Genomic DNA, 22,943 nt, shown 5'->3' with positions numbered 1-22,943 from the left:
TAAACTCACAGGGTCTAAAACAAAGGACAGAGTCATTGGAGGACCCAAGAAAGGTGCTGTTTAACCCACGAGCAAGTTTTCTCATTGAGAGGCCGATAGAAACTGACAGAAGGGGCCTGATAATAATCAGGTGGGCTTTAAGGCCTTGCCAGTTATGAGGCCCAGACCTATCTATCTCTTCACGTGGGGCACCCTGGAAGGGAGGTGTGAACGTCCTTAGGAAGGCACCCTGATGATTCCCATTACCTCGCTGGCCTGGGAGGAGAGCTGGCCAGGTGATGCAGGTGGCATCTCTTACAGGAAGTTTACAGTTCTGCCTGCAATGCTAGACCCTGCTTGGCTGTCCCCTCCACAGCAGTGGTCACTTTGGAAGCTGGGTAGAGTGAAAGGCTTTTCAGTTTAGAGCCAACAAGGTCTTTGGCTCTGACCTCTGAGTCCTTCAACTCCAGGGCAGTTCCGTCTCCAGTGACCCAACTCCTAGCTGGCAGAGTCGCCAAGGCTCTCATAAGCTGGCTTCCGCTGAAGCCCTTGCTTTCCACATTGAAAACCAATGCAGCCAGCGCCGTGGCTCACTAGGCTAATCCTCCGCCTTGCGGCGCCGGCACACTGGGTTCTAGTCCCGGTCGGGGCACCGGATTCTGTCCCAGTTGCCTCTCTTCCAGGCCAGCTCTCTGCTGTGGCCAGGGAAGTGCAGTGGAGGATGGCCCAAGTGCTTGGGCCCTGCACCCCACGAGAGACCAGGAGAAGCACCTGGCTCCTGCCATCGGATCAGCGCGGTACGCCGGCCGCAGCGCACTGGCCGCGGCGGCCATTGGAGGGTGAAACAACAGCAAAAGGAAGACCTTTCTCTCTGTCTCTCTCTCTCTCTCTCACTGTCCACTCTGCCTGTTAAAAAAAAAAAAAAAAGAAAAGAAAAGAAAAGAAAACCAATGCAACAGACTGGCTTGTGGGTCTCCCTGATGGCAGATCTCTGGTAAAGCAGCCATTAATTCCAACCATGTTCTAACCATGATCTGGGCCAGAGTTGCAGCACGGCATCATCACGGGTTCAGCTATGGCCGCTGCATAATATGCAAATTCGGACTAGAATTTGATTTCTTTGGAACACTTCCCAAGACCCTGAATAAGCCTTATTCCAACCTTTTTACAGATCCTATTTCCATGGACAATGGAGTCACAGCCTGGTGGGGGTGAGGAGGGGGGGAGGTGAGGGCAATACCTCTTGGGAGATCAACCAGACAGACCTCAGAGGGTCTCAGGGACAATATTGAACGTGACAGCCGGTCAGATCCTGCTAGCCTGGCCCGAAGCTTCAGCCAGTCCCATCAGAAATGGCCTGTGCCTGTGTAGACCACTGCTTGATGTCAGATCACAGGTCCCAAGGACAGGGTCCAGGAACCATGAGGGACCCCCAAGAGCCAACAGCCACACAAATGTGGCCTGGAGACTGTAGCTGACCCTGAGTCACAGGTGAGGCCCCTCTGCTGTCATAGCCCAGCATGGTCACTTCTGACCTACACACAGGGCACTTCAAAGAGTTGGTTGAAAATGGAGTTCCGGGGCTGCTGCTGTGGGTTAAGCCTCTGCCTGTGGCGCCTACATTCTATTTGGGTGCTAGTTTGGGTCCCAGCTGCTCCACTTCCTATTTAGCTCTTGGCTAGTGGCCTGGGAAAGCAGCAGAGGATGGGCCAAGTGCTTGGGCCCCTGCACCCACTTGGGAGATCTGGGAGAAGCTCTTGGCTCCTGGCTTCAGACTGACCCAGCTCTGGCCATTGCAGTCTCTTTCTGTAATTCTGCATCTCAAATAAATAAATAAATCTTTAAAAAAAAAAAAAAAAAGGAAATGGAGTTAAAAGATAAGTTTATGGGCCAGCATTGTGGCATAGCAAGTAGAGTTGCCACTTACGATGCCAGCATCCCATATGAGCCCTGGTTTAAGTCCTGGCTGCTCCACTTCCAGTCGGCTCCTTGCACCTGGGAAAGCAGAAGATGACCCTCTTTCCACCCTGGAGGTTCACCCAGCCTTGAACTTTTCAAGAAGGAATTCCAGAGTCAGAGAGCCAGAGACCCCAACAGGAGAAAGGTGTGAGCCTGGGGCACCCAGACACGGCCAAGTCTACCTTCCCTGCCCCTGCAGGCCAGGCCCCAGCCTCTAGGCCTGGTGGTGTCTGAGAAGTGGGGGTGGAGTGACCAAGAGTGGAGGGGCTCTCCCTGCCCACTGTTACCCCTGTCACCCATGTGGGAGACCCAGATGGAGTTGCAGCAGGTGGAAAATTCTCTCTGTAACTCTGGCTTTCAAATAAATTAATCTTTAAAAATAAATAAATAAGGTAAAAATGCTCATTTTGATTAAAAATTTTAAATCCATGCAGTTTTTCATAAAATCCATCTCCCATGAACTTTTTGGACACCTGTCGTATGCATGGATTTTAAAATTCTTTGCACCAAAATAAACATTTCTGTTTATTCCATTTTCTGTAAACTACCTGAAAGTGTCTCCTACCCCCAGATATGATTGACAGCTCCTCTCCCCCAGAGGCCCTCGAGTGGCATCTCCATATGGAGTAGATGTTACAAGTGGGCTGACCTCACATAACCTCCAACACACCCTTTGCCCTCAGCAGCCCCTTGGGGAAGCTGGAGCCACCTGACTCCACCCGGGCTTCGGGAACTGCCTTCCACCCTGGAGGTTCATCTAGCCTTGACCCTTCCAAGGGGGAATTCCAGAGCCAGAGGGCCAGAGACCCCACCAGGAGGACTGAATGAGCCTGGGGCACCTGGACTTGGCCAAATCCAGCCTTCCTGTCCCTGCAGGCCAGGCCCCAGCCTCCAGACCTGGTGGTCTCTGAGAAGTGGGGGTGGAGTGACCAAGAGTGGAGGAGCTCCCCCTGCCTGCTCCACCCAATACAAAGGCCCGTCTGGGACTTTGTGAACACAGCTCGCGCTGGGGTGCCCAGAACAGAGGGCGCTGCAGCTCCTGCCTACCACATCCTGCAGCCATGAGCCTCCTGGGACCTGTGACTGCTCCTGCCAGCTGTGGCAGCCCAGGTGCATCAGCATATTGTGCTAATGAAAGCCTCTGCCCTCTTAGGTGCTGGTATAAAGTTGAACTTGTTGGAAATTTCAGGAGGCTAAGCCACACCGTTTTCTCAGCAATGTCCCAGACCCTAAAGGCTCAGAGAACGTCCAGAGGGAATGTCCCGGAGGACGTGTGTGCCTGAGCTGGCCTGTGAAGAACACAGCTGTGGCCCTCAGCTGTGGGGGGCCGGCAGGTGGCTCCTCCTCCTGCCGTAAGGCTGAGTGCACCTTGGCTCCTTTCTTCTCTGGGGCATCGTGGATCTGGGTCCTATCAGGTCCGGAGGCTGTTCCTGACCCCACGGAGGCCCAGGATGGCAGCGTGGGTCCCTTCGTGTGCGGCCTGATCTACAGCAAGCTAGCCCGGGTCATGGAACTGCTATAAACCAAAGCTTCCCCATGTGTGAAAGGGGACCGAAATGGCACCTACCCCTGGCCCCTGGGCTTCATGAGGATGAAGCAGGGTAACGAAGGCAGAGCTCCCAGCCTGGTACCGCCGCTGCCCACGAGACCTGGTCGAAAGTGGGGCAGGCTCAGACAGACCTGGGCAGAGCGCTTGGGGTTTGAGGGACCATGTGATGAAGCCTGCAGCCCGTGCCCCGGAGCAGATGGAGCTCCCGGGCTGCCGACAGAAGCTCCTCTAGAGGTAGAATCTGTTCAGCCTGGTTCAGAACCCAAAATAGTCTCCTCCCCCCAGGGCCAAGCAGCGCGGCAGCCGCCCTGCCCATGCAGGTTCCTGGCTGGGGTGAAGCTCCCCCTAGCACGCGCAATACTGAGCCCGTCTGTCCGCCTTCGGGGCAGGGCCGCGGCAGAGGCCTTGAGCTTGTTTTGGGAATGACAGGCTGGAGGCGGGTGGCAAGGGTGGAGGAGGCAGGGGGAGGCCCCAGGCAGATGCCTGGGATTCCACCTGCCCAAGCCAGAGGCTGGCCCGCCTGGATCACACCCAAGTCTCCTGGTAGAGACCACCTCCCCCTCCCCCTCCAGCATTGTGGCTTAGTTTACACTTTCAACTGCCACTGTCAAGCTAGCCTTCCGCAGAGCTTTCTGAAGCTTTTCTTTCAATCTCCAGGTCCAAAACCTGGCAGCCAGGCCCCTGCCATCTGGGCCTGCCTGGCCTCTGCCATGGGCATCACCCGCAGCTCCCCTAATAAAGAGCACAGCCCTCCCGCCCCCACACCAGGCTAGCCGGTGCCTGCCTCAGAAGCCCACCTGCTCCCACACAGCGTCACCCAGTGGGTTCAGAACTTTGCTTCATGCCAGGCCCTGCAAACACAATGGGAGTCCCCAACACAGCCTTGCAGGCCCCCTCCCCCCGCGGAGTCCCCACCAGCGCCATATGCTGCTTCCTCCTCCGCTCTGAGCTCCGTGTTATTTTTAGCTCCACTTTACACTTGAGGTTTCTGAAGCCCTTGCCCTGCTGGAGGCCCAGGTCACCCGAGGATTCTGTCATGCCTCTTTGTCCCAGGCCAGCCCAGGTGCCATTTGGGCCTCCTAAGGAAGGTGCCTGTGTCTGCTGCTCCCTGGCCACCTGCAGTGCCAGCATCCCATAGGGGCACCGGTTCGAGATCTGGTTGCTCCACTTCTGATCCAGCTCTCTGCTCTGGCCTGGGAAAGCAGTGGAAGATGGTCCAAGTGCTTGGACCCCTATACCCATGTGGGAGACCTGGAAAAAGCTCCTGGCTCCTGGCTTTGGATCGGCGCAGCTCCAGCTGTTGCGGTCATTTGGGGAGTGAACCAGCACATGGAAGACCTCCCTCTGCCTCTGCCTCTCTGTAACTCTGCCTTTCAAATAAATAAATAAATCTAAAAAAAAGAAAGAAGGAAAGAAAGAAAGAAAAGAAAAGAAAAAGAAAAAGCAGGGGTGGTGCAGTTAACCTGGTGGCTCCGTCTCGGAGGTGTGCCGCTGGCTCTCAGCTCTGTTCCCTCCAGCTCTCCTCGGTACCAAGGGGTGACAAGCCTAAACACTGCCTTTCCCTGGCTCCTCACAGCTGGTTCTGGTTAGGTGCTGCCCAGGGGAAGCCCCAGATGGAGGCATGAAGGTGGGAGATAGGGAGAAGGCACTCAGCTGCTGGCTGCAGTGCCAATGATGGCAGTGTGGGGGTGGCTTCTGTAGTGACAATGACAGCAGCTTCGTTAGTTACAGAAGCAACACAAGTGGGCGTTGGGGGGCAGGTGGCTCTGGATCTCTGGGTGTACCTCCTTTTTCCATTGCTCCCTCAGCTTTCTCACTCATTTATCATCCAGTCCCCTTTAAGAGATTTATTTATTTGAAAGGCAGAGAGATGGACAGAGACAGAGATAAAGGGAGGGAAGAAGAGAGAGAGATGCATCTTTCATCCACTGATTTACTCCCCGAAGGGCTGCAGGAGTCAGGACTGGGCCAGGCTGAAGACAGGAGCCAGGAACTCCATCCAGGTCGCTCATGTAGGTGGCAAGAACCCAAGTGCTGGGCCATCGCCTGCTGCTTCCCAGGCGCATCAGCACGGAGCTGGATCTGAAGCGGAGCAGCCAGGACCGGAGCTGACACTGCAGTATGGGATGCCAGCATTCCAGACAGCTGCTAACCTTCTGTGCTGCAGTGCCGGCCCCCCTCAGAGTTTCTCTCTGATTAAAATATTCAAGAAACAAGGTCACCATGTAGCTCTGAAAGCTGCCACATCATCTTCATCGGTGACAGACAGGGGACCCGTCTCATGGTGACAGCGGCCTCTCCCACGCTCCCTGGGGCAGCACGGGCTCCCTGGTGGGTCTCAGGTACTTCTGTTGCACGTGGCTATACAGTCTGCCACCCTAAAGCATGATCTAGTGTTTCTCACGAATCTGTGGCTGTGCCACTGCCGTCGTCTGGCGCTGAGTGGGGACACAGTTTTCACTGTGTTCTGACTGGATTGGGAGGTTCAAGAAGGTTTCTGCCAGCCATCTAGTGCTCCCGTGGCCCTTCACCTCACCCCCACGCCCGTTAGCTCGGACTCTGCTAGCATGGCGGCCTTGGGACGGCCCGCCTGGTGTGGAAGCGGGAGTTTGTGGGCGCTGGGGCCCGAGGGGGAGGCAGCACTGCAGGTAAGTGGTGAGAGAGCTGTCTTCCCAACTCCTGGCCAGTGCTGGGCCTGGCCTGCAGTCCTGGGGCGCCTGATGGACACACGCGCCCCTCAAAGCCCCCTCTGAGAGCTCCTTTGGCCGCTGGGGGTCCCTGTGCATTGTGACAGCACCTGACGGGAACAGCAGTGCTCAGAGGACCACTGGCTGGGTCCTTGCAAGGGCAGGCACCCATAGGTCCAGAGGAAGCAGAGGGTGATATAAGTCTCTCTCTGTCTCTTTGAGCAAATTCTCTCAACTAGGCTTCACCCTTGGCCTAAACACTGCAGACTCTCAGACTCTCACTGCTTTCCCTGCCTGTCTCCCCATCTGCCCACTAAGAGACTAAAAATCACACGGCTGCACCCCTGCCCCCCTTAAATGCTGCCAGAATTTACTCTTTGTTCCAGGTAAAACCTGGCGCTAGGCAGCGAGGGCACGAATGCCCTTACGTAGAGCAGTCGCTGGAGAAAGCTCGCATTGCGAACCCCTGCTCTGCCCCTTCGAGGATGGACATCTTCCTGCCCCCGGGGCCACCTCCGAGAGGACCTGGGGGCCGCCTCGCTGACCAGCAAACGTCAGGGAGAAGCTCCCGCTCCGGCTCCGCCTCCATGCGTGCCGTGGGAGGGGAGGGCTCCAACAGGCACCTCGGCCTCAGTGCAGAAAGAGCCGCTTCTCTGGACAAGCACAGTGAGTGCCCACAGGTGGCCCAGTCACAGGGACCGGCCCTGACCGCGCCCTGGCCCCGGGCACACCGCAGCCTGGGGTCCTTGCCTGCCTTTTATTTGGGGAGGTTGAGCTCAGTTCTCACTGCACTTGCTTCCCTGTCGGCGAATGTGCTAGCTGTCACTGAATGCGGCCCTGGCCCCTTCGGCACGCGTCTGTGACAGAGGCCAGGGGCGGCTCTGGAGCCCCACCTTCCTGCTTCCCTGGGCGTGTCCTGGTGAGGCGTGGGCAACCCAGGGTGCATTCACGTTCCCCACCCGTGCTGCCCCTCTTCTATCTTTAAGGAGCCTCTCCAACGTTCCATAGCGGCGACTCGTCCCTGCGACCAGCACAGAGCGGAAGCCATCGAGGTGCACCCGCTCTTGGGCTGTGAGCTCTTCCGGCTCCTTGCACATGGCTGGAGGGAGGCACAGAGCACAGCACCCTGGCACTTCGGTCAAATGCGTCCTCCCGTGGAGTGCAATCCCATTCCACATGTTTCTGCAGAGAAAAAGCTTCTTCAGGGCCAGGCTCGGTCCCTCCGGGACTGATCTGTAGTGAAACAGGTGTCGGCACGCGTCCCCTCCTATTCGAGGACATGGCTAATTCCCAGGCCTGTCACCAGGGATGTGCGTTCAGATGCACAGGTGCAGCAGCCAGGAGCGGCCACTGCCGTCTCCCCAGAGGCCTTCAGCCTCAAGGTGCCAGGTGCTGACTACCAGACAGCAGGGGGCTAATTGGATCAAACTTGGGTTAGGAAGTGCCAGGCCACCACCCTGAGGACACAGCACAGGTGTGACCTTAACTGGCTTCGTGGACAGTGAGTGGCACAGACGCCGGCATCCGCAAAGTGAGGGCATGTAAAGGAGAGGCACACACAGACCTCCCGGGAGTGCTTGGTACGCGCGTATATGTACATATGTGTGCACATAGGTGTGTAGCACTGCTCCTGCAAGGCAGCAGGCCTGCCGGATTCAAGGGTTTGGCCAACGCTGCCAACCAGCAGCCGTGGGAGTGGGGACAGCTGCTTGGGCAGCACCTGGAAGCCAGCAGTGGACAGGAAGAATCCTTGGGGGTGTGGCCTCCCTGGAGGGCACCTGCCTACCTCCTCTGAAGACTGAGTTGAGGCCCTGCCATAACCAGGCCTCCAGCGCCCACCCCACAAGTGCCCCCGACTCCTGAAACTTTGCCTCCAGAGAATAGGTGGGTCTGGGCTGGGGTCAGGAGTGGGAGTGGTCAGAGGGACTGACCAGATGTGTCTGAGAGGAGGGGAAACAGCTGAGCCTCTGTTACCCAGGGTAAAAATTCATGAACCCCCAAGGGCAGAGAACGGGGTCCACCCCAAACTGCCAATGTGAGTCAGGCACCTCCACGGAAACAGAAGCACCACCTGAGTTCCCGACGCCGCCTTTGCCGCAACTCCCCCTACTAACCCCACCCCCAGGCCTCCTCCCCACGCTGCTGTTTATCTACCCGCCCAGCTCTGCAGCCTCGGATCCCCGTGCCCCCAGAGCCCTGTGGCGACACAGCAGCGTCCCAGGCGGGGGAAGTGGGTGGGGGGAGGCTCTGCGCCTCCGCCCCGGGCTCCAGGCCAGGCGGGGGCTCCAGAGCAGGTGCAGGTGTGCAGCTCGGCTCAGTCAGGGCCGCCCAGATTGCAGAATGCGGACAACTTGGAGCCCGGGCCCCAGTGTCCCTAAGCAAACGCCACTCTTCCTCGGGCAGGGGGGTCTTCAGGGAACAGGAACACAGCAGATGGTGAGGCCCAGCTGCAGTGACGCCGAGTGTTTTTCTCTTGTGGTTTCTCCTCTGGGTTGGGCAACGTTTCGCTTCTGGTGCAATGCCTGGCAGAGCCGCCTCTCTCCGCGGTGTCAACATAGTCTCATCAGGGGAGCGGCTGGGGGCCCGGGGCAGGGTGCTGCTCCCTGCCAGTCTGTGGGCTCCTTCTGAGCCTGCAATGCAGCCATGAAAGCCCCTGTGGCCCCCACAGGGCGCTGAGTGGAGGGTCAGGCTGGCCCAGGGGTGATCTAGCAAGATCAGGACACAGCGAATGCCTCCTGCACAGCCACCCACTGCCCTGCACTGACACCCATTGACCTGCACTGCCACCCCCACCCTGTACTGCCACCACCCTACACTGACACCACCCTACACTGACACCACCCTGCACTGCCACCCCCACCCTGCACTGCCACCCCCACCCTGCACTGCCACCCTCACCCTGCACTGCCACCACCCTACACTGACACCACCCTGCACTGACACCACCCTGCACTGCCACCACCCTGCACTGCCACCCCCACCCTGCACTGACACCACTCTACACTGACACCACCCTACACTGACACCACCCTGCACTGCCACCCACACCCTGCACTGCCACCCTCACCCTGCACTGACACCACCCTACACTGACACCACCCTGCACTGCCGCCACCCTGCACTGCCACCCCCACCCTGCACTGCCACCATGCTGCACTGCCGCCACCCTGTATTGCCACCCCCACCTGGCACTGCCACCACCCTGCACTGGCTTCTTCACTGGGGAAGGCTCCCAGACTGTGGCCAGGAGCCCCTCCCTGATGTCCTGCCAGGCGGGACCGGGCCGCATCATGTCCTGGCTTCCTGGAAGTCAGCTCCACCAGGCCCCTCCCCCACCACACTCAGCCTCAGCTGACCCCATTGCCTCCCTTCCGAGGGCCACCCAGGGATCTCTGCCAGGTGCCAGGTGTTCACTACTTGTTGACTCACTTCTAAGACCCAGGAGATCCTGGAGGCGGGGACAGGTGGGCTGTGAAGCGGGGCTGGAACCCTGGCCTGGGGCTCAAGGCATCGAGGGCTGCTTAGACCTATATCCCGGGCTCCTACGCCTTGAAGTGAGTGCCCCTTAGCCCAGGGAGGGGCTCCAGACCCTGAGACCTCCACACGGGCTCCTGGAGCCTCCACCCCCACCCACAGCCGTCTCCCAGTCCTGATGCTTCTACCCTAGCTGATCCTGCCCTGCTAGGCTGCAGACACAAAGAACCTACATGGTCCTTGCCCCCAGCATCTAGGCCCACCACTTCACTGTGGCTGGGGTGGCTAGGGCCCTACCCCGTCTGACAGCCCCACTTTTCAAGCCTCCCTGGTCATTGGGCTACGTGACCCTAACCGTGGCTAGCTGGGGAGGGGCTCTAGCCCTTCTTGCTGCACAACAGTGGGCCCAGTGTGGAGAGCGCAGAGAATGTTGGGCCTGAACCATTGTTACCGGAGGCCTCTGTGAGGGCAGCTGGCCCCAAGGGCCCCAGGAGTCCCAGGGTATAGAGGAGTCACATCCTCTGGCCGTGCCCCCCAATTCTTTGGCATCCACCAGCCTCAAGAATGGAATTCCCTTCCCAAGGGGGTGCCCCAGCCCACCAGCTCCCCATGAGGCCTGCGAGGGGTTTTCTCGTCTGTGCCTGCATCAGCCTCCCGGAGCCCGGTTGTCACTTCCTGGTCACTCCCTGGCTCAGAGGCTGCATGGGGAAGCCCCAGGGTGGGGGCCGGCTCTGCAGGTGAGGCCCCAGCAGGGTCAGCGCAGCTGCAAGCAGGCGGTCAGCTGATCCATCAGCAGCTGGGGTGAGGGTACCCCTGACACGTGCATTCTCCTGGCGCCTCTCCACCACCCCCAGCCTGCATCACACCCTGGCATCCACAGGCTCCTCCCCCTCCTCGTCGTGGCTCTGTGCAGCCGGGGGACACCTGCAGGGGCTTTGGGGGCTGCCCCGTGGGCCCCTAAAGCTGCCACTACTCTTCCTAGTTGACCACAGGCTCGGGACCTCCAAGCCGCCCCTATCCCCTGCCTCTCATCCTCCTCCCTTTTATTTGATTTTGTTTTTCATATTTATTTGAAAGGCAGAGTTACAGAGAGGCAGAAGCAGAGAAGCAGAGAGAGGCAAAGAGAGAGAGAGAGGTCTTCCATCCACTGGTTCACTCCCAAATGGCTGCAACAGCCAGAGCTGCACCAATCTGAAACCAGGAACCAGGAGCTTCTTCTGGGTCTCCCATGTGGGTTCAGGGGCCCAAGGACTTGGACCCTTTTCCACTGCTTTCCCAGGCCAGATCAGAGAGCTGGATGGGAAGTGGAGCAGCCAGGACTCGAACCAGTGCCCATATGGGATGCCGGCACTGCAGGTGGCGGCCTCACCCACTACGCTGCAGCATTGGGCCCCCTCCTCCCTTTTAAAACCTAAGCATTTCGGGCACCACTCCTCAGGGCTCTGCTGGCTCCTCAGCTGGGAACTGAATGCAGGCCTCAGTCTGCTAAGTGTGCATTTCCTGAGGGCCGCCCACAGCAGACACAGGAAGGAGGCCAGAGCAGGGCTGCTGGGATGCGTGACAAGCGGGCTCCCGCCCCCCCACAGCAGACTCTGAGCTCAGGTCAGAAGCAGGGGCAGGAGGGTCTGCCCCACTGCTAAGCAAACCACAGCCTGCAGCCCTGATGTGGGGAGGGAAGTGCCCCCCCACAGAGGACCCTGTCCCCCCGGGAAGACAGTGTCCTGGCCACGGAGAGGGAGCCCAGACACTGCCGGCCGGGTCCCCAGCACGTGACTGAGCCCAGGGCGTGGGAACGAGAACACAGACCAGCTCAGGAACTTGCAACCACAGTGGGTTTCGGTTCAACCAGCATTTACGGAACCCTGGCTTCAAGCCAGGCTCAGCGTCGGTGCTGAGAAGGCACCAAGAGGAAGGCGTCACGGGCCTACCCTGAGCAGGCGGGACAAGGAGGGGGACAGGCTGAGCAGGACATAGCCAGCTGGGTCCTAGGAGGGAGGAGAGCGGAGGAAACAGCAGGGAGAGAGAGAGAGAGAGAGAGAGAGAGAGAGAAGGCGCACCAGGGCCATGCCCGGCTGGCTGGGTGCCTGTGGGCCGGGGCACGGAGGGCGGGGCCCGGGCAAGGCAGGGTTCTGGGCTCAAGCACGAGGCTCACTGGAGGCTTTTCAGGCCCTGGGCTGAGTTGCTGGCTAGGCCTGAGGTTCTGGAAGTTGGCACCAGTAGGAAGGAGGCATTGCCATGGTTTCCCCTTCCCGGCACTAAGCTGGGGCCTTTGGAGGGTTGGGGTCCATGGTGTGGGTGCGCGCAGTGGCATTGGGAATTTCTCGTCTCTGGGCCAAGAGATGCAGGACAGAGTTGAAGCCTGGAGGGCATGGCGGCTTCGCAGGAGGAATGCAGCCCCAGGCGCAGCTCGCTGGGTGAATGAGGCCGTGCTGGGGGGTGCGGTGGCAAACCTCAGTGCCTACCTGACCGGGTTAAGGGACGCTTACAAATCTGACCAGGTAGTTAGAGTGTGTCTGCGAGCCTTTTGCAGAGACCAGTACAGGTGCGAAGACCCCCTCGGCGTGGGTAGACACGTTGGTTTCTGGCTTTGCACGTCCGGACTGTGGGCTCTCTGGCCCTTGGATTCCAGGACTCAGCGTGAACAGCCCCCTCGGTGGGTCTCAGCCTTCAGGCCTCCGGCTGAGAGCCACCCCCTAGGTTCCCCTGGTTCTGAGGGCTCCGGGGTCCCACTGTGCCATGCTCCCAGCATCCCAGGGTCTCCAGTGTGCAGATAAGCCTTCACGGGACTTCTTAGCTGCCACAATATGTGAGCTGCTGCCCTGGTAAAGCCCCTCTCGAACCCTCTGGGTCCTGACTCTCTGGAGAGACACGCAAGGTTCAAACGTTCTCACCCTTCCCAGGGCTTTTGCACTTAGGCCAGATTTTCTAGAGCCAGAGAAATTCTGTTAAAAAAAAATCTACACAGGATACAGGCCTTTCACAATTAACCAATTCTAGCCGGTCTTACACCGAAAGAAGAAGTTGGGCTAGGAAGTCACACTGGAGCTCCACGGGGCCCAAGGACAGGGCGTGGCAGCCCCTGGAAAGGAGGTCCCAGGGCACAGGGCTCACATCTCTGTAAGAGGAACCAGCTCCGCACTCCCAAGGAGTCAGGAGCCGGTCTCTGGACCCAGCTGACAAGGCTGTGTAGGAGCAAAGCCCTGTAGAAATGTGACCCCTGGCCCTGCAAATCTGACTCAGAGGGAGTGGACCCCAAGGAGGGCTGGGTGGACGTGAAGGGGTGGCTCTCAGAGACTCACAGACATGCACATACATGTGCACACACGTGCAGACACGCATGCACACATGCATACTGGAGAACACGATTTATTTAGAGGAAATGCATATGTGCTTGTGTTTCCTTCCAAGGTCTAAATGCAGCCACATTTGCACATGTGATAAGAGTAGATGCAGGGGCTGGCACTGTGGTGTAGTGGGTAAAGTCACCACCTGCAATGCCAGCACCCCATTTGGGTGCCCGTTCGAGTCCCGGCTGATCCTCTTCCCATCCAGCTCTCTGCTATGGCCTGGGAAAGCAGTAGAAGATGGATCAAGGCCGGCGCCGCGGCTCACTAGGCTAATCCTCCGCCTTGCAGCGCCGGCACACCAGGTTCTAGTCCCAGTCAGGGCGCTGGATTCTGTCCCGGTTGCCCCTCTTCCAGGCCAGCTCTCTGCTGTGGCCAGGGAGTGCAGTGGAGGATGGCCCAAGTGCTTGGGCCCTGCACCCCATGGGAGACCAGGAGAAGCACCTGGCTCCTGCCATCGGATCAGCGCGGTGCGCTGGCCGCAGCGCACCAGCCGCGGCGGCCATTGGAGGGTAAACCAGCAGCAAAGGAAGACCTTTCTCTCTCTCTCTCTCTCTCACTGTCCACTCTGCCTGCCAAAAAAAAAAAAAAAAAAAAAAAAAAAGAAGAAGAAGAGGAAGAAGAAGAAGAAGAAGATGGATCAAGTCCTTAGGCCCCTGCACCTATGTGGGAGACCTGGAAGAAGCTCCTGGCTCCTGGCTTCAGATCGGCGCAGCTCCGGCCGTTGTGGCCAGCTAGAGAGTGAACCAGCAGATGGAAGACCTCTCTCTCTGTCTCTACCTTTCTCTGTAACTCTGCCTTTCAAATAAATAAAAAATTTCTAAAAAAAAAAATCAGATGGCTACAGATTCAGAGTCAGGTGCAGATCTGATTTTTGCCCAATGCCCACGAATCTCCCACAGTGTGGCCCCCTTTTGGTGTTCCACGTGGACAGTAAGCAGTCGCCCAGGCCTTGCCTGACCTGCACAGCTGTGCCCTGAGGTGCAGTGGTATAAAATCCGAATTGTGGGAGAGGTGGGGTGGAACTTTCTGCGAGGTTGCTGTAGTCTGCAATAGAAAGAGAGCTTAGCCATGGGCTTGTCTCTCCCTCTCCCTCACCATCTCTCATCCACCTCTCTCTCTTTGTCTCCTTTTTCCACTCTGTCTCCCTCTCTCTAAAGCCAGCAGAGCTTTTTTCCACAAGCAGCATTGCACCTAGAATTCCACACTTGTCTGGGCCATCCCTGGATCAGGGGCAGAGGGTGAAAATGAGCTCCAAGCCCTCTCCTTGTTCTTCTCCCCTTGGAGGTGGATCCTGCACAACCCTTGGAGCCAGTTTTTTTTTAAGACTTATTTATTTATTTGAAAGGCAGAATTACAGATAGGCAGAGGGGTTGAGGGAGAGAGGGGGGTCTTCCATCCGCTGGTTCACTCCCCAGATGGCTGCAGCTGCCAGAGCTGCGCCGATCTGAAGCCAGGAGCCAGGAGCTTCTTCCAGGTCTCCCACATGGGTGCAGGGGCCCAAGGACTTGGGTCATCTTCCACTGCTTTCCCAGGCCATAGCAAAGAGCTGGATTGGAAGAGGAGCAGATGGGACTTGAACCAGCACCCATATAGGATGCTGGCACTGCAGGTGGCGACTTTACCTGTGATGCCACAGCACCGGCCCTTCAGAGGCAGTTTGAAAGACAAACATGTCTTGCTTCTTAGACACCCAGCTTGTCCCTCTACCCCAGGCTCCACCACAGTGCTTCTGCAGGGTCTGCAAAGGCTTTGAGTGCTGGGAGCCTGAGCTTGAAAATCGATGCATGGGGCCAGCGCTGTGGCTCACTTGGTTAATCCTCCGCCCGCGGCGCTGTCATCCTATATGGGCACCGGATTCTGTCCCGGTTGCCCCTCTTCCAGGCCAGCTCTCTGCTGTGGCCCGGGAAGGCAGTGGAGGATGGCCCAGGTGCTTGGGCCCTGCACCTGCATGGGAGACCAGGAGGAAGCACCTGGCTCCTGGCTTCAGATCGGCGCAGCATGCTGGCCGTAGTGGCCGTTTGGGGGGTAAACCAATGGAAGGAGGTTCTTTCTCTCTGTCTCTCTCTCTCACTGTCTAACTCTGCCTGTCAAAATAAAAAAATATATAAATAAATAAATAAATAAAAAGAAAATTGATGCATAGAGAGGTGGGGGCTGAGTGGTCCAGGGTGCACCCACCACTGGCTCCTGGCTCCTGCAGGCAGGGCCCAGCACCTGCCCCTGCTGGCAGGCTCCAGATCGCAGTCCTGGGGAAGCTCCAGTGCACCTGCCTCACTGCAGAGGAACGAGCACGCAGAGGAGCCCGACAAGGAGAAGGCACCCAGTGCCCGCACCTCTGCTGTGCCACGTGCCCCGCCTTTGAAGAATCTTCACAGTACCCTGCCCCTTGGCGTGCATTAGACCGGTCACGTTTGCAGCTCATACGTCTGACTGATGGCTAAGCAGGAGGTTTAACCAGACCCTACGCTTCCACAGCCCCCGCTGCCCCAGCGCTGGGGCACACACAGCCTGGGCCCGAATGCCGTGGGGTGAGCACTCTCACTGGGTTGGCCCTTCTCACCGGTGTGTCCCCGCTCAGACGCCTACAGGAGACCCAAGGCCCTGTGCACAAAGCCGCATTCTTTGGGAGTTTGGGTCCCTGGCAGCTGGGTGTGCTGCTGCCAGCAGAGGCCCTTCGTATAACCTCTCTGGCCATTCTCCCCGAAGGTGGGCTGCCCTTCACTGCCCAGTGCCCGAACCGTGCTGTTCCTGCTGCTGCCAGTGCCCGCCACTCTGTGCTTGACCCCCCACCCGGCTGAGTCTCCAGGTCTGCTTTGATGGTGCCTTCTGTCACACCCTTCCCACCCCTGCAGCCCCACCTTGCCCCAGGCTGTCCTGGCCTAGCCTGCAATAGCCAAGAGACAGTTAGGGCTGCATTGTGTCACCTCTGAAATTGTAATGCGGAAGCTCTATTCCCTAGGACCTCAGAACGCAACTGTGTTTGGAGGAGAGCCCTTAGAGATCATTAAGGGGCTGGCCTTGCGGCACAGCGTGTAAAGGCGCTTTGATACCAACATACCATATGAGCACCTGTTAGAGTTCTGAGTCCGAGTCCCAGCTGCTCTGCTTCCAATCCAGCTCCCTGCTAACGCCCCTTGGAGGCAGTAGATGATGGCCCAAGTGCTTGGGTCCTTGCACCCAGGTGGAGTTCCTGGCTCCTGACTTGATTGTGGCCATTTGGGGAGTGAACCAGCAGATGGAAGACTTCTCTCTCTCTCCTTCTCTCTTTCCATGTCTGCCTTTCAAATAAATAAATCTTTAAAACAAACAAAAAACAAAACGAAGTTGTTAGGATGAGCCCTGAACCGAGCTGAGTGGAGTCGCTGTAAGAGGAGGGGGTTGGGACACACAGAGGAGGGGCATGCATGCCCAGAGAAAAGCTCGCTGGAGGACACAAGGAGAGTAGCCCCCTGCAAGCCCATGGGAGGGCTCTCAGGAGAAGTCAACCCTGCTGACACCTTAACCTTGGACCTCCAGCCTCCAGAGTGATGAGTGAATAGAGGCCCCCAGCCCCCGTCTATGGTACCTTGCTGTGGCAGCCCTGGCTGATGAGCACATGGGCTATGCTCCCAACACACATGCGCCAGTGAGGAAGACAAGGTGCTGGGTCCTTTATTAAGCAAAAGCAAAGGTGAACAAACATACCAGCCGCAAGGTGCACATCCACACATCCTTCAATGCCAGGTGCACAGGCAGCCCCTGAGGCTCCCGTGAGGCCCGAGACAGCTGACATTCCGCACATCTACCCAGGTGCCCCTGCACCACCACTGCACCTGCTGATTCTTCGGGCCCTCTCCCATCAGCGAGTGTGTAGTTCCTAGTAGGACTCACCAGAAGCCAGTGCATAAGAAGCCTGGGAAACGAAGGAAGCCCAGAAGGCCCAAACAAAGCCCCGGGGTGAGTGTGGGCCGGGATCCGGCAGCATCCAGCACAGCCTGCCCTGGCTCCAACCCCCTTGCCTGCTCTCGGCTCCCCGGGGCCCTGGGCTCCCCAGTGCGGCGGCCTCATCTCCTGCACTTTCTCATGTGGCCGCCCACAGTTCACACTTTCTGGAACAGGTGCTCCTAAGCTCACAGGGGCTGCTGGCTGGTTGCACACCTTCCTTACCAGGGGTGAGTCCCAAGTGTGCACAGTGTGCTTGATAGGCCTGGGTCACAAGCGCAGGGGATGCTGAAGGAGTGACGTAAGAATGAGGGAATGAATGACAACAAGCTTGGCCCTGGGAAATCTGGGCTGGACTGGGGATTTTCTCCCTGGAGGGCCCCTTCCACACGCCAAAGGCCTCGTCTCCCAAGCCCCTCCTACCCCCAGTCCTGACTCCTGCCACACCACTGCCCCCTCTCCCGGGTCCTTCCCCCTGGCCCCTGTGCCTGGTGTTATGGGCGTAACTGGAGCTATGTTGTCAGTGGCACAGACCCAAGACTTGCGGCATAAAACACACAGCTGGCTGTTTATAGTCAGGGCTATTTATACAGAGTCTGTGAAGAAACAGCTATGCGGTTGAACGAATTTGAAAAATCCAGGTTTAAGCAGATCCAACATGATTCCTTACTCCAGAACCTCTCAGATCCTTAAGATGCAAAGAAAACAGTCCAGGAAGGGGACACGCTCGCCCCAGAATCTTTCCTTTCGGCGACACTGGTAGACAGGGACTTTAAATCTATTTAATTGATCTCTCTTTGAATAGGTCACACACGCACACAGTACGAAACACAAGGGACACACACAGGTACCCGGGCGGGAAGTGTGTCTTGCGCCCTGGCCAGCCACCCGGTCTCCACCCCAGAGGCAGCTGCTGTCAGCAGCTCTGTGGGTTTCCTCCCAGAGATGAGGTAGAGCTAGGAGTCAGCCAAGGAGAAGGGTTCCAGGCGGCTGTGCTGCCCCCAGCGTCCCTGGTGGCTGCTGGTGTTGGCTCTGTCCACCCCGGGGCCCGTTTTGTACCTCTTTGCCCATCTTCTCAGGCCCTGCAGGAACTGCCCTGTGCTCTGTCGTGTGTCCCAGCAGCAAGTCAGAGACCAGCACATTCCCTGGGCCTGGCTCCCCCTTGGGTGTGAGTCTGTCTCAGTGCAGCCAGTGTAGGACCCCGAGTGTCCCCTGGGGAGAAAAGTACGAGGAGCAGCTCCACGCTGTAGCCGCCAGGAGCCCCGGGGGGCGCTTTGTCCTCAGGAAGAGGGTGAGTTTCCTGCCTGAGAGCTTGGCTCATGCTACTGTGCACGAGAACCTTGAAATCATTCTTTGCAACAGGATGGACTTTTCCCCAAGACGGGGTAGGAGCGATGCCAAGCACGTATTGACAGACAGCAGGAAGGGGGATGGGACGGGTTTATTAGTTGTCTGCTGCCTCGTGATCAGCGACTCCCTAGCCTGGCAGCTTAAAACAACAAGCATTTATTCTCTTTACAGTTTGTGAGGCCAGGAATCTGGGAGTCGCTTCGCTGGGTGGTTTGGCTCCTGAAGCTGCTGTCCAGCCATCCACGGGGCGGCAGGCACGTGCGGGCTCAGCTGGGGCTGGAGCACCCAGCTTCCAAGCTTGCTCAGGCCATCTTGGCTGGAGGCCTCAGTTCTGGGCATGTGTCCCTCTCCACGAACCACTGTGTCTTGTGATGTAGCAGTGGGTGGTCCAAGAAAGAGCAAGTAGGGAGGAAGCCACCCAGGGTGCCTACTATGGCCCAGACTTGAGAGCGGCACCTGTTGCTTCTTCTACATCTTTTTTTTTTTTTTTTTTTTTACTTGTTTTATCCAACTTTTTTGGATACGAACAATGCAGTCAGCCTTCTGAATCCATGGGTTCCACATCCCCGGAGTCAGCCAACCATGGATAGCAAGTGTTCAGAAGAAAATGGTATCTTATTGATTGTGTACCGATCTTCTTGTCCTCGTTGCCTAAACAATACAGTGTGACAACTGTTAGTCGGCATTTACATTGTGGCACCAGTTATAACTCATCCAGAGATGATCTGAAGCAAAGAGAAGATGCATCGACTGTATGCAGAGGCTGCCTGTCCACCCCAGGGGTCGGAGCATCTGTGCATTTCCACGTCCATGGCCATCCCAGAACTGATTCCCTGAGCACCGAGGGACGGCGGTGGCAAACGAGTTCCTGCAGTGTCACTGCTCCCAACCCCACAGTGACTTTCCTTCCTGAGATGGCCCATCCCAACAAGAGCCCAGTTCCCCGCATACACATGGTCTCCGCTTAATGCAATTTTCGGTGCATAAATATAAACGAGCTATAATGATTCATTTTGTTTAATGAGCTCAACATTCCATTAAATACACTACGGTGCATAATTATAAGGATTTGTTTTCAGGCTTTGCATGAGAAGTTTTTAGATGAATATAATTTTAAATAGTTTTTTATTTTTTATTTTTTTTTTTATTTTTGACAGGCAGAGTGGACAGTGAGAGAGAGAGACAGAGAGAGAAAGGTCTTCCTTTTGCCGTTGGTTCACCCTCCAATGGCCGCCGCTGCAGCCGGCGCACCGCGCTGATCCGATGGCAGGAGCCAGGATCCAGGTGCTTTTCCTGGTCTCCCATGGGGTGCAGGGCCCAAGCACCTGGGCCATCCTCCACTGCACTCCCTGGCTACAGCAGAGAGCTGGCCTGGAAGAGGGGCAACCGGGACAGAATCCGGTGCCCCGACCGGGACTAGAACCCGGTGTGCCGGCGCCGCAAGGCGGAGGATTAGCCTATTGAGCCACGGCGCCGGCTAGATGAATATAATTTTATCACGTATATTTTACTTTATGGTGTGAGTTAGTGGGCTTGCTCGTGGTATTTAGCATATAGCACTCACGGGCAGAGGACAGAAGAATTCTCCAGAAGAGGGCATTTTATTAAATGCTTTATCGCTTGTTAAAATACTTTAACAGCTTTTCACAAGAAAATTGTTTTTTACTCTGGGTTTATCATGTTTATGAGGTCTAAAAATCCTGTGATTGTCCTGAAAAGGAAGACAATAATGTTGGCTTAAGAGGCTGTCTGGAACCTTCTTAGATTTAGGTGGTGCTGTGGTCTGGGTGTGGTCTGTCCCTAGAGGTTCATGTCCTGGAGGCTTGGTCCCAATATGGTGATGTTAAGAGATGGTGGGAGCACCGGGAGGGCATTAGGTCATGGGGGGGGGGCACTGCCCCGAGAGGGGATTAGTGCTGGTCTCACACAGTGAGTCAGTTCTCACGACTGTGAATTTATTGAGCAGTTATCATGTCCCAGATATTTTTTAAAAAAGAATTATTTATTTATTTGAAAGGCAGAGTTACAGAGAGGCAGAGGCACAAAGGGAGAGAGAGAAAGAGAGAGAGAGAGAGAGAGAGAGAGAGAGAGAGAGAGAGAGGCCTTCCATCCACTGGTTCACTCCCCAGATGGGCACAATGGCCACAGCTGCACTGATCTGAAGCCAGGAGTCAAGAGCCTCTTCCAGGTCTCTCATGCTGGTGCAGGAGCCCAAAGACTTGGGCCATCTTCTACTGCTTTCCCAGGCAATAACAGAGAGCTGGACAGGAAGTGGAGCAGCCGGGACTCCAGCCAGCGCCCATATGGGATTGCTGGCACTGCAAGTGGCAGCTTTACCTGCTAAGCCACAGCACCAGTTCCTCGTCCAGGTCTTGATCCATCACTGATAAACCCTGTAATTGGGGCCAGTGTTGTGGCACAGTGGGTTAACGCCCTGGCCTGAAGCGCCGGCATCCCATATGGGCACTGGTTCTAGTCCTGACTACTCCTCTTCTGATCCAGCTCTCTGCTGTGGCCTGGGATAGCAGTAGAAGATGGCCCAGGTCCTTGGGCCCCTGCACCCAGGTGGGAGACCTGGAAGAAGCTCCTGGCTCCTGGCTTCGGATTGGCGCAGCTCCAGCCATTGTGGCCATCTGGGGAGTGAACCAGCGGATGGAAGACCTCTCTCTCTCTCTCTCTCTCTCTCTCTCTCTCTGCCTCTCCTCTCTCTGTGTAACTCTGACTTTCAAATAAATAAATAAATAAATAAACAACCTGTGATCTTGAGCCATCCCTCACTCTCTGGGCTGTCTCTCCAATGCAACTTGGAAATGATGATGTTATATGCTGTCACAGGCTGCTGGACCTGGCAGGGAGGTGGAGATACACAGAGTCAGGAGCATGGGCTTTGAGATTGAAGCACTGCCCCACCCCCTCAGTTCCTTGTGCCTCAGTTTCCCCACCTGTATAGGACCTACCTTCTGGGATTTGTGGTGAAATGACATGTGACATGGAAGAGAGCTGGCCCTGGCTGAGCCTAATCTGAGCAAATCTGGAGGGATCTATTTGTGGAGAAACCAAAGGATGTTGAAGATATGCTTTGTGTGCAAAGCAAGCAACCGAAGAACAATCTGGAGGAAAAGGCTCGACCCTCCTGTGCTTGTAGGATCTCGCAGGAAGCAGCCCAGCCTTTATCGTTGTCCTCAGCTGAGCCACATTCTGGGGACATGAGCAGGACTGTGGATCTGGGGATGAAAGCCATCAGCAGCCCACAGAGTCTTGTCCCCTCGTGGAGCCACTCCTGTCACCACCACCACTGCTTCCTCATTCATTCATGTGCACCCTCCAGTGTGGAGAGAGATGTGGGACACCTCTGTATGACCGTCCTTTTGGCCAAAGATTTCCAGAGAACTGTGCAAGAAGGGAACGTTTGAACGCCTGTCTCTGCAAACAGATGAAGGTGAACACAGTATTGAAATGCATTTGATTATACAGCTAAAGCCATGGAAGCTGTAAGGATGAATTTACCAATTATTCCTGTACTGGTTGGCGCTCTGAGTCAAAAGAACAGGAATTCGGAAAACTTCAGTAACGATCTGGCGGATCCTAGTTATCTCTTTGCGGTTTCTTGTGATTTCTCCCATTGGGGTCAAGGTTCCATTACAGTTACTATGATGAACCCCAGGGGGAGACTTATAGATCCATAGAACATCTAGATAAAATGGGTGTGAGTATTATAGAGCAATTAGACCCTGTACCTTTTAGCAATTACTTGAGGAAACACCATAATACTATATATGGAAGACATCCCACTGGGGTGTAATTAAATGCTATCACTGAGCTCCAGAAAAATGGAATGAACGGGAGCTTTTCCTTTTTAAATTACGCCCAGGGAAGCCAGTGCAGAAACCAGCAGGACAGTTCAGTTATGCAGCTGGAGCCTCGCAGTCCACTGAGGCTCCGAACCCTCAGGGACGCTGCCTGCACACATTCCTAATCTGCCCTCGGTCCCAGCCTAGCCTTTACCAAGATACTGCTCCAGGTTTGGGGGGATTCTGAAACCTCAGACTAATAGAACTTTCTTTTTCTAGTAGGTATAGTTCTTCCTTCATTTCAACTGATTTTTAAAAGCACTTTATAGTTTAGAGCGGTGGAAGGAAGGCTGGCATCAAAATATTTTGATCAAAAGAGATGACAATGTAACAGCCTAGTTGTGGCAGAGTTTTTTGAAAGTAACTTGAAAAGCGTTTACCATATCCTAAATTTGCACGCTTTGCAGACTTGTGCACATATCTTCCACTTTCAGAATAGTTTTGCAAATTGTACACAAAGAATGTGGAAACTTTTTAATAAAGAAATTGCATTAAAAAGTGTGTGTGTGTGTGTGTGTGCAGAAACTAAGGGTCCAATTTAAGATTGGGTGATGTTAGTGGCATAGTAACAAGTTCTCTGGCCTGACAGCGTCACATCACACACAGAGAGAAATTAGTATATCCATGTATGTCAAATACAGAGTAAAGTAGCAGGGCATTTATTTAAAGAGTTGTTGTCTTCTAATAAAAGTAGACTGGATCCCCTGGGGGTGTTTGGGGGAGAAAGTAACTACTTTTGCTCTACCCGTTTGCTTAAGAAATGTCCAGTTGTAAGCAACTGTAGTATGGATGGGTTTTCTTGTTCTGTTGATTATTTGAGACTTCT

General features: G+C 56.0%; 1 pseudogene; it reads left to right on the top strand.

Moving 5' to 3' along the window:
* Positions 1-6,054: 6,054 nt before the first annotated feature.
* Positions 6,055-22,242, top strand: LOC100344595 (protein MEMO1-like; annotated as a pseudogene).
* The last annotated feature ends 701 nt before the right edge of the window (positions 22,243-22,943 follow it).

Source organism: Oryctolagus cuniculus, chromosome 12 (assembly GCF_964237555.1).
Source record: "Oryctolagus cuniculus chromosome 12, mOryCun1.1, whole genome shotgun sequence".
Classification (NCBI taxonomy): Eukaryota; Metazoa; Chordata; class Mammalia; order Lagomorpha; family Leporidae; genus Oryctolagus; species Oryctolagus cuniculus.
This window is presented reverse-complemented; position numbering and strand designations above follow the sequence as displayed.